At 38.8% G+C, this 11,944-nt stretch overlaps 1 long non-coding RNA gene across 1 annotated transcript; it reads right to left on the minus strand.

Moving 5' to 3' along the window:
• Positions 1-7,670: 7,670 nt before the first annotated feature.
• On the minus strand, positions 7,671-11,525 carry LOC140225702 (uncharacterized). Its single transcript, XR_011900670.1, has 2 exons — positions 10,186-11,525; positions 7,671-7,793 (listed from the first exon to the last, which is right to left on the minus strand). It is a non-coding gene; the product is annotated as an uncharacterized lncRNA (long non-coding RNA).
• Positions 11,526-11,944: the final 419 nt, after the last annotated feature.

The raw sequence follows: 11,944 nt of genomic DNA on the forward strand, positions 1-11,944 counted from the left end.
AACAAATTCAACAAGACAATTTGAATAAATTCTTAGGGAAATTTTTGAACATTTGTCTACTAACTTTTCAGACAATTTTTTCTGCAATTGAATCTAAAATATCTGAAAAATTAAAGAATTATGTGCGTACACTTCTTCAAAAATGAATATTTTATCTGTGGGAGATTTTGCACCGTCTGGATGCTGATACGGTGTTTTTCCTTAAACCAGTCCGCGGCCGAGTTTGCGGGGAGTGCTAATCTCCAGTGGCGTGGCTTGAATTGCGATATATCGATTGTTATGCCATTTAAACCTATATGGTAAAGAATCGATTATTGAGGTGTTCGCTACGAACACCCTGTCTATCGATCCTTTTCCATAGGTTTAAATGGCATAACAATCGATATATCACAAAGCACACAACGCCACTGCTAATCTCGTCCGATTAGAGCTCAGTAACAATTGAAATGCGCTCGGCGCGACTTAACGACTTAATAACATAAAAACGGTAAATACTTTTGTAGTTCTGTTGTATTTACAAAAAAAAAAAAAAAAAAAAAAAAAAAAAAAAAAGTAGTTCGTCGTCCCTCTGGCGTGAGGACGTATCTCAATTTCCACGTTAACCCTGTTTTAAATATAAATTCATGCTTTCTAGGGCTCATGTGGAAATCAAAAGATACGCCCTTGCGTCAGAGGAGCGACGATTTCACTCAAATTCACGATGAATTTTTCGTTTCTTTCGATGTTTTGGGAGTTCGCGGGAAATTCCTGCCAAAATTTTAAGCTGTCGTGTGAAAGAAGTTTCATGAAAGTTTGACAGGTACCGCAATCCCAAACGAACGATTACATCGGGGACTTAAAGGACTTGCACGGAAAAAACGGGTTTAGGATCGGGTACTGCGGCGCAGGGCCCGGCCCCAAACCCGGGTAGGTGAAATTGCTTCACCTAAACCTCGGAGGGTCAGGCCCAAGCTGAAGGTAGGGTCCAGCCCTACCTCCATATCGACGCCGAGCGTAAAAAATCCGTGCCCTCGCATGGATTCGAACTCGCATCGCAGAGATGGTAGACCAGCGCGTTACCACCAGGCTACGAGGCCTCGATAATCGAGGCGGCGAATTTACGCCTCTTGAGTGCAATTCCCCCTCTCGGCATATCAATGACACCTGATCATACGGGCATCAGTCCTCAACTGGCGTTCAGCGAGAAATGACGTTATTCGCTACTCCTGCGCATGCGCGCGCATGCGCAGTAACTAAAACCTCAAAACCCAGTCGGTGGCAGCGTTCGCAACTAGCTCATGGAGGTCTCGTGCCTGTAATCTGTAGGGACGTGAGCTACCTCTCACTGCCCTGCCTCTAGTTAGGGCCCCATCCTAAACTCGTTTTTTCCGTGTGGGAATTGTCAGGTAAAACGAGGGATTTTATCGAACATTTGCGGAAGTCATTTATGAATTTAACATTTAACATTTTTTTTTTTTTTTTTTTTAACTTTTATTTATAAACAAAACTACAACGTATTAACATTTGTCATTCAACATTTTATGAATACTATCTAGAGACGGCAATAAGCAATAAGCGCAAAAATGCAGAAACCAAAGGCTGAAATGGACGTATTTGCACTGAAAGGAATTATTTTGCACGCAATTTTATGCGCACAGTTCTCTTTCGTATATTGTTCTTTCGTTCTCTTTCGTATTTTGTATCACATTAAAACTGAATAAAGTCAGATGGGGAATGTCCCTGAAGAAAGAGGAAAAAAAAAAAAAAAAAAAAAAAAAAAAAAAAAAAAAAAAAGTATCACATTAAAACTGAATAAAGTCAGATGGGGAATGTCCCTGAAGAAAAGAAGGGGAAAAAAAAAAAAAAAAAGTATCGAGTCCAGTTGCACAGCTTGTCCTAAGGCGCAAACGTGGAAACGAACGTATCTCAACCTAACTTAACCTCTCGTTTTATTAGGTTGGCACCACTTGATAGAATCTCTCCTCGCAAGAACCAAAAGCGCAAACTCGATTGCGCTTTGAATTTGCGCTCTTAGAATGTTTTTCTCTCAATTTTTAAAAGACGAGACGTATTAAAGACAGGGTTTTTTCAGAGGAAAAATATGGCATTCGATACTGATATCGAAAGTGCACTCGAATGCGATATTTTTCCTCTAAAAAAACCGCGCCTTTAGTCGCATGACAATAGAAGTGCGATTTCAAAATTCGAAACGAATGACAAGTAGCTGAAATTATGGAACGAATTGATGCGATGTATCGCACGCTGCTCTGACACAAAAAATGACAACCGTCGAATCACCTTAAGCGTTACAATTGAGGTTTTACTTTTTCGCCTTTAGCCATTGATACGTGAAGAGTGGAAATTCAAAATCTGGAAAGTTTCATCCGGTATCGCTATAATTGTACATCTTGCTCCGTAGCGTAAAAGGACCTGAATGCTTCCCTTAATTAATTTTAGAATTTCGACCTATGAATCCCCGACCGGAATGAAACCGACGAATTTCGACCCGTTCTATGAATGTTGACCTTATAGAAACTGGTGCTCAATCGTAGCAACACCTGGTGGCACTTACCAGGTTTTGAATTTATGCTCTTCCTATAAAAAAGATAAAAAAGCACTTGATGAAAAGATTCTCAGGTTTTGATTTTACTTACTCAGAGGAGGAATAGAGGAACATATTTTGACAAGCTCGTTTCCACACCACCTTAGGAGAGCCCGATCAGGTAGGGATACGGTGCTGCTCCTGGAGGTAGAGCTTACGGCGCGTTTTTTTTAACGTGGTGTCGCCAAGAGCCCTAATCCACGGGGAAGGGAAGAGGAAAAGGGAGAGGAAAGAGGAAGAGGGAAAGAGGAAAAGGGAAAGAGGAAGAGGGAAAGGGGAAGAGGAAACAAAAAAATACACTCACCAACGCCGATGCATCTCCACCTGTCACTTCTCCATGCCGTTTTTGATACTCCTAAAACAGCTGTGCCCGCAGAAGACGAAAGTAGCGCCCTCCGCAACTGATTATGGAGGAGGAATAAAACGGTATCTTACCTTCGGTTGCGGGAACATCCAGCAGCAGCAGCAGCACCTGGAACAGAGAATAAAAAAAAGAAAAGAAAGAAAAGAAGGGAAAAAAAAAAAAAAAAAAAAAAATGCGACGATCCCGGTACGATGGCACCCAGCAGCAGCACCTGCAACAGAGAATAAAAAAAAGAAAAGAAAGAAAAGAAGGAAAAAAAAAAAAAAAATGCGACGATCCCGGTACGATGGCACCCAGCAGCAGCACCTGCAACAGAGAATAAAAAAAAGAAAAGAAAGAAAAGAAGGAAAAAAAAAAAAAAAAAATGCGACGATCCCGGTACGACGGTGTCCACCAGCAGCGGCCTCCCCCAACCCCGGCTTCCAGCGTCCCGGTTCCTTTCCCACCTCCTCCCTTTTTTTTTTTTTTTTTTTTTTTTTCCACTCGTGGCTTGCTGAGATCCTCCGGGGCGTAACGCCCCGGAGCCGCCGTCGCCGGCAGGGGCGCCCGCCGGGACCCCATAAGGGTCCGCTGGGCGCCCCCACCCCCGACCCCCCGCGAGGGGGGTCAAAAAGCCCCCCCTTGCGGGGGGGCAAAGTGACCCCCCTCGCGGGGGGTCGGGGGCAGGGGACGCCCAACGGACCCACGGGGTCCCGGCGGGCGCCCCTGCCGGCGACGGCAGACCCCGGGACGTAACGCCCCGGAGGATCTCAGCAAGCCAGTCGCGGAAAAAAAAAAAAAAAAAAAAAAAAAAATCCTACTCCTCCCCCCGTGATCCTACACCGCGGCCCCTTCCCCCCTTGGAAACCCTGCTCCGCGATCCTACATAAACCCAACGGAGTCCCCCCTCTCCCCGGGAACCCCCTTTGGGAAACCCTACTCCGCGATTCCGCCCCAACCCCGCGAGCCCCCCTTTCCCCGGGAATCCTCCCCCTTGGGAATCCTCGTCTCGCGGTTCTTCCCAACCCCACGAACCCCCCGTTCCCCGGGAATCTCCCCCCTCAGCGAGCCCTCCCCCAAAACCCCTGCTTCTTCTGCCGCATCTTCTGAAACAAACAAGATAAATCGAAAGTTATTAGTATGGTTTGTGACGGGTGACAAAACTGGCTTTTAGAATTCTATTAAACCCCTCATTATAATTAGAAGTTCTCTTGTTATCAGCAATTAAATTAGTTGGACCCATGTATGCTAAAAGGAACTATGTGCTTAGGCTTTGCCTGCAACGTAGTTGCTTCTAGCCTAAATGTGTCCAGTTCTCTCTCGCCAAGATTTTAGTTAATGCATTATGCCATAATGAATCAATCAAACGTAGGTTGTATTTTTCCAAATTTTAATTTGAATTGCAGTTATATTCAGTCTTTGGACTTGCAACATCAATTGGATCTCATTTTGCAATGAGAAACCACTATCTCTGGTTCTCCCATAAAAGCACATATCTGAGTAGGGAAACCAATGGCATGTTCGTCGTTCCTAAAATTGGCAAGAAATAGTGGTTCTTCCTTGCAAAGTGTAATCCAATTGAAAGTTTGCATTCAGTTGTAGCAATTGAACTGCATTAAGAAAAAGGAATTAGTATTCTTGGCTCTTCAAAATTCACCTACTTATGAAACTAAATTTAAAAATTAAAATTCAAAAAATTCAAAAAAATGAAACTCGAAAATTTAAAATTTATGAAACTCGTGTTTCTTCCACGGTGAAGCGAAAAAGATAATTTATTTTTGCGTAATGCAGTTCAATTTCTCCCAGTTAAATGCAATATTATTTGACTGTATTAAATGAGAACCATACGCAGAACTCGAAGGAATAGCAAAATCTTCTTCTACCTCTTTTAACAGCTAAGGGCATTCAAGTTAAGGCGATTCAACAGACGCCATTTTTTGTGTCAGAGTGACGTGCGATATATAGCATCAATTTGTTCCATAATTTCAGTTACTTGCCATTTCTTGCGAATTTTGAGATCGCACTTCTCTTTGTCACGAGACTGTAGAATTCATGTACCAAATTTCACAAAGCGCGGTATTTAAGGAAAAATTCATTCGAGTGCAGTTCGATATCAGTATCGATGCGATATTTTTCCTCTGAAAACCGCGCCTTTATTACATCGAATTTCCTTGTCAAATTTGGTCCATGAATTCTTCAGACTCATGACAACAGAAGTGCGATCTCAACATTCGAAAAAAATGACAAGTAGCTGAAATTTTAGAACGAATCGATTCGATATATCGCACGTTGTTCTGATACAAAAAAATGGCGTTCGTTGAATCATCTTAAGGATACGACACGTTTAAAATATTATTATTTTTATGGATTTTATAAATGAAATTAATTAATAAAAATTGATTGGATAAAATTTCCATCATACTAGTAATTACTACTTTCTAAATTATATGCAAGTAATACACATTTCGGAGGGCACTACTTCCGTCCTCAATGGCTCAACTTGCGAAGCATCCATCCTCTTCGTTTCTTTCCGACCTGAAACAGACTAGGAAGAAAAAAAAAAGGAATGATTAGTCCTTAACCTAAACCTAACTTGAAAATAAAAACTTTTATAACAAATTAGTTTTGATTCTTGCTTAATATATTTGTCAAAACTCATACCTCCTCTTTTCTAATGCTTAATTCATTCCGTACAAATATTCGGAACTTAAGGTCATTCAATGGACGCCATATTTTGTGTCAGAACGGCATGCAATCATCGCATCGATTAGTTCCATTTTTTCAGCTACTCGTCATTTTTCTCGAATTTTGAGATCGCAATTCTGTTGTCAGGGGACTGAAGGATTCCCTCACTAATTTTGACAAACAAATTCAACGTAATAAAGGCGTGGTTTTTTTAGAGAGAAAATATCGCACTCGAGTGCAGTTTCGATATCAGTATCGAGTGCGATATTTTTCCTCTAAAAAAACCACGGCTTTATTAAGTAAAATTTGTTTCTCAAAATTGTTAAGTGAATCCCTCAGTCTCCTCACAACATTATTGCGATCCCAAACTTCGAGAAGTATGATGGGTAGCTGAAAAAATGGAACCAATCAATGCGATATCGCATGTTGCTCTGACACATTATATGGCGTCCATCGAATCACCTTAGTGCAATTGTTTTTACGCTATTTGTTCTCCTGAGCTATTTATTCTGTGAGCAAATAATTAGTCATTTCAAGTGGCTTTTTGAACGCAGCATAATTGGACTGCATTTTGCAATTTGGAACTATAAAGTCTGGCCCGGTTTAAAAAGAACGTATGTGCCATTAGTTTCCCTATGCACATAAGTGTTTTTTTCAGATTAGCCAGAATTTATAGTTCCAAATTGCAAAATGCAGTCCAATTATAATTGTTCTGATTTTAAATACTTAAAATATCAAACACCATTAATGAGCGATTCAATGATCAAAATGCGACTTTATGATACGTCTAAATTGGACCATGCTGTACAGTAGAGGAATTGATAATTTGTCTTATTTCAGAAAAAATAGCAGTTTGCAGATAAGTGCTTTTGTGAGGGAAAAAGAATTAGTAGTTTCAATCGGATGTATTTCTGTCAAACGGAACTATGTGCATTATGACGTGAGCCCTGTTATGCATGTATTTTTATGGGTCTCAGGGCTCATGTCTTAAGGCACATAGTTCCGTTTGACAGAAATACGTTCAATTACAATATGTACTTCAACTGCAAATGGTGTAAAGCGGCAGATACACTTGCAAGTTAGAAGCGCTTGATAAAAGTGAGACATCAATAGGAAACCGGGATTTCAATCGCTCGACGTCTAGCTATCAAAATCTTCCTTTCCTATTGGTGCTTCACTTTCAACAAGCGCTTCTAATTCGCAGGTGTATCTGGGTCTTCAGAGAAGATGCTAATGAAAGATGGAAGAAATAATTAATAAAGAAAGAGAAATTAATAAGAGGTAGTTACGAAATAAAACGAAGAGAGCAAAATAAAATTAGGTATGAACTGCTTTCACTGCACCCGTTTCTTGCCAATCTGAAAGAAGAAGAAGAAAGAATGGAAAATTAGTTTGAGATATTTAGAATATATAAAAGAAAAAAGAAAAATAAAAGAAGATGAAGCAACTTTCACTGTGTTCGTTTCTTACCGATTTAAAAAAAAAAATAGATAAGGAAAAAACATGGTAAAGATTTTAAAAAAAACACGGAGAGAAAAACTAGTACGATGTTTGAGAAAAAATAAATTAAAATTCTGTAAAGCAATTTTATCCGCGATCAGTATGCTGAAAGTAGCTTGTGCTCTGACCTTGTCTCCTGTCAATTGAGAAGAGATAAATACACGAGAAAGGAGAAAGAAAAATTAGTATGAACCCTTTGAAGAGGCAAAATTAAAATTTAGTCCCATAAAATAAATTGATTTCATTCAACAAGCAAAATGCCGGAAACTCCATTACTGTTTTGCCGATTTGGAAAAATAGAAAATGAAGGAAGCAGAGCCGCTAAAGATCTAATGTAAATTAAAATTATAGTCTGTGCGCAATTTTTTTTTACTAAAACTTTAACGAGAGTTCGAATATCCATAGCTGAAGGTTGAAAATACTTATCTTTGACTGTGACGTCGCAAATCTCCGCTCTTGTTTTATTATTTTCAACCAGAACCAATCAGCAGTTTTTCATTAAAATTTCGGAGAACTTTCTTCACTTATTCTACAATATTCACGGAGAATTTGAGGGAGATACCTCGGTTACTTTTCTTTTCTGAAAGTGGAACACCATCGGCGATTTTCAAACGTGGCGGTGTAGTTGCGCATTTTTTATTTAATCAATGTATTTTTATGCGATTCTGGATGCAAAATAATGACCTGAAACAAACAAAAATAAAAAAAGAATTATTACAAGTCTAAAAGCATGAAGTTAATTGGGAAATTAATGAATAATTGAATTGATTATTAATCAATTTTAACCCAGCAAATATGAACTTCTTCTAAAAATTCTGGGATTTTGATTTCGTTTATTTTTTGGACTAGGCGCTAAAAATTACTCATGAATTCAAGAATGCAAAACAATGACCTAAAAGAAAGATAGCAATAATATAAGTCTAAAAGCATGAGAGCGATTGGACAATTGGACTACATTTTGCAATTTGGACCTATAAATTCTGGCTCATCTGAAAAAACACTTATGTGCATAGTGATTCTAATGGCACATACATTGTTTTTAAACCGGGCTATAATTTATAGTTCCATATTTCAAAATGCAGTCCAATTAATAAATGCTTTGATTGATTACTTTTAAATTTTAACCGAACGAATGTTCACTTCCTTTAAAAATTCTGCGATTTTGATGGTTGATTCTAGTTTATTTTTTTAAGAATAAACGCTGAAAATTACTCAATAATTCAAGAATGTTTTCACAATCTAAGGGTTTTTTTTTGGTTGTGTAGATCAGTACAAATTGCAGGAAAACAATTAAGGTGATTCGATGGACGCCACATTTTGTGACAGAACGGCATGCGATTTATCACATCAATTGGTTCCATTTTTTCAGCTACTCGTCATCTATACTATAAGCTCCAAGACCTCCTAATTTTGCGAAACTGGTGACGCTTAGTTCCAGCGTTCTACCGGGCCGATTTTCATGATTTTTGCGGCTATCGACGGGCAATTGTCTCTAGATAAGCCAACTCTTTTCAGATTTTGAAAATATGGTCCAGGTTTTTTTATATTACGTGGTAAAGTTGCGAATTCTCCCATATAAACAATGTAAATTTATGTGTTTTGTCATAGTTCGTTTGAGCATTCTACTGGGCCGATTTCCATGATTTTCGCGTAAATCGACAGGTAATAGGCTCTAGATGAGCCCACTCTAATCAGATTTTGGAAAAAGGACCCAGGTTTTTTTAAAATCACGTTATTAAAGTGAGTGAATTTACAGAGTGATCCGGGACTGCTACCGCTATGCGCGGGAGGATGCGCAGTGGTCGAGGAGGTTGCGCAGTAGGTGTGTAGCCTGCGCATCAGCTCTACACTTATCTACACAAGATTTCCGCCGACTACCTCGAAACGAGCGGTGGCCGAGTCGTCTACGACGTCGGAAGTGTCCACATTAATCAAGGTGTGGGTTCGATCCCCGCCTCCAGAGATACTTAATAAGTATCCGATTTAAATAGATCGTTGTTTTACTGTAATATTTCATCAAGCAGTCATTCCAAAACGCGTCCTTTTGACTTCAAAAATTTTTTTTTTCTTTATTCATCAAAACCAAAAATTATTTCATTCTATTAAGTATACCTCATATCGAATTTTTTTAGGGGAAAAATAAAACTAATACTAATAGGAGGGTAAAAATAGGGCCGCGAAGCGGCCCATTGATGGCGCGGAGCGCCTTCGGGGGGTTGGGCCGCGTAGCGGCCAGGGGGCGTAGCCCCCTAGTTTTTCTATAATTTTGAGATCGCAATTCTGTTGTCAGAATACTAAAGCACTTACTTACACATTTTAACAAAGAAATTCAACGTAATAAAGCCGTGGTTTTTTTGAGAGAAAACATCGCATTCGATACTGATATCGAAACTGCTTTCGAATGCGATATTTTCTCTCCAAAAAAAAAAAACCACGCCTTTATTACGTTGAATTTCTTTGGTAAAATTAGTAAGTAAGTTCTTTAGTCTCCTGACAACAGAATTGCGATCTCAAAATTGGAGAAAAATGACAAGTAGCTAAAAAAATGGAACCAATTGATGCGATATATCGCATGCCGTTCTGACACAAAATATGGCGTCCATCAAATCACCTTAATATACTGTTAATCCATAGAATTCGAATAAATTGGAATAAAATATAATAAAATATTATTACTTTCATTGAACTTCTTTTTTCCTTTTTCTTTTTTTTGAGAATACGAGTACCTAAAGCGATGATTAATAAAAATTTAAACCTCGTATGGTCGTAGTAAAGATAAAGTACTACAGAGAATATACTCAAAATTTACAATTTAAAAGCTATAAAATTTCAATTTGAAAAATGAAAGCTTTAACTTTGAAAATTAAAAATTTATTTGAAATTTGAATTGAAATCAAAAATTTGAAATTTGAAAATTAAAAATTTGTAATTTGAAAATTAAAAGTTTGAAATTTGAAAATTAAAAGCTTAAATTGGAAAAATAAAAATTTAAAAAATAAAAAATTTAAAATTAAAACTATCAAAATTTCAATTGTATGAAAATATAAGGTATGAGTAAGCTTTAAGGTTTACTCACGTATTAGGAGCTTAATCCAAATTGAGTCACTACAAATGTTGTAATTCCGGTTGCTCACTGCAGTATACCACTAAATCACTACCACTGAAACACTGAAACACTGAAGCACTGAAGCACTGAACCAATGAAGCACTGAACCGATGAACCAATGAAGCACTGAACCACTGACCCTCTGACCTGTTCACCCATGGAACTTCTTCGCTCCCTAAACTCACACTGATTGAACTTTAGGGGTGGGGTCTCCCTTTTATAAGTTCAGTTGGTCTGTAGCCACCTCCAAAAATCCCACCCCCCTCTGCTGACCCCTCCTGCAATTAGGATGTAATTTAGAAACTATTTCCTCATTGTCCTGTGGCGGAAAACCCGAATTTTACGGAACAAAAGGACAAAAATGCATCCCTTTTGTTCCATTGAGGTGGAGGGACCTCTTTATTGTAAGCAGGATTTGAAAATCCCTGCTCTGTTCTTCGAGAAACTTCGAGACTACCAAACAATGAAAAAGGATTAAATTGTGTAAGCAATAAGAAACAGGTAAAAGAACGCTGTGAGGATGTATTTGTTGGGGGAAGGGAGGGGTAAAAGTCCGTAAAAGTTTAAAAAAAAGAAGAATACTTTACCCAAAACCCTTGGGGGGGGGGGGGCGAAGAGGAGAGGAAATTTCTAAATGAACTGTTCCAGAATGTTCCAGAAACAAGAGCGTCTATAGTGTGATGTTAATGGGGAAAAATTAATCAACGCAGAACTTTATTTTGCGTTCAAAACAACGTGGTTTTTTCTTCGTTCTCGCAATCGTCACTAAATCATCATGCGTGCACTGAAATCAGTAGCAACTTGCAACAGTTGGCAGAGCGCGCTGAATAAGCCGTCAAAGCCTTGAAATTATTTTTAGGACTGAGCCTCACAGCCTGTAAGACTGGGCCCTAAAGTACCTTTTGTGATCCACCCCACAGCCGTTCAGGACTTAGCTTCCTGCCTCTAGTTGGCGTCGTTTGACCTACCGTACTTCGAGGCCTTGAGGCTGAGGTAGTTCCAATTGGACTTCATTTTGCAATTTGGAACTGGAATCTTTGTCTCATCCGTAAAAAAATTTTGTGCGTATGGAAACTAATGGCACATACGTTGTTCCTAAACTGAGCCAGAAATTGTAGTTCTCAATCGAAAAATGCAGTCCAATCGACCTTAGTTGTGTCTCCGATGCAAGCTAATATGTTCCTTGGATATTCCGTAAGTCGCAAAAAAAGTTCGGTAAATTCAATTGGACTCCATTTTGCAATTTGGAACAACAATTTCTGCATCATCCGTAAAAACACTCTTGTGCATAGGGAAACTAACGGCACATACGTTGTTCCTGAACAGAGCCAGAAATTGTAGTTCCTAACTGCAGAATGCAGTCCAATTCACCGCCCCGCATTGTGTCTCCGCATGCAAGCTTTTTTTTCCGCAGATGCTCTGAAAAAGTCCCAGATTATCATTTTGTTGTCGTTGAATTGTTGATTTTAATTTATTTTCGTTTTAGTACAGAGGTATACAAAGCTTATAGACAAATAGTTTTTGTCTATACTAGCGTATTAACTGTCAGTCTGCATAATTTATTGTGTACTTCTTGACTAATTATTTCTTACCTTTTTGTTCACAGGTAAGCCATGCGTCCAGCTCGTACTATTCCATAGACAGAATTGTATATTTTTCCGACCAGTTTGTAAGTAAAGCCTACCATATTTCTTACGGCTATCAATGGAAATAATAAACACAATGAAAC

The sequence above is a fragment of the Bemisia tabaci genome, chromosome 10 (genome assembly GCF_918797505.1).
Source record: "Bemisia tabaci chromosome 10, PGI_BMITA_v3".
NCBI lineage: Eukaryota > Metazoa > Arthropoda > Insecta > Hemiptera > Aleyrodidae > Bemisia > Bemisia tabaci.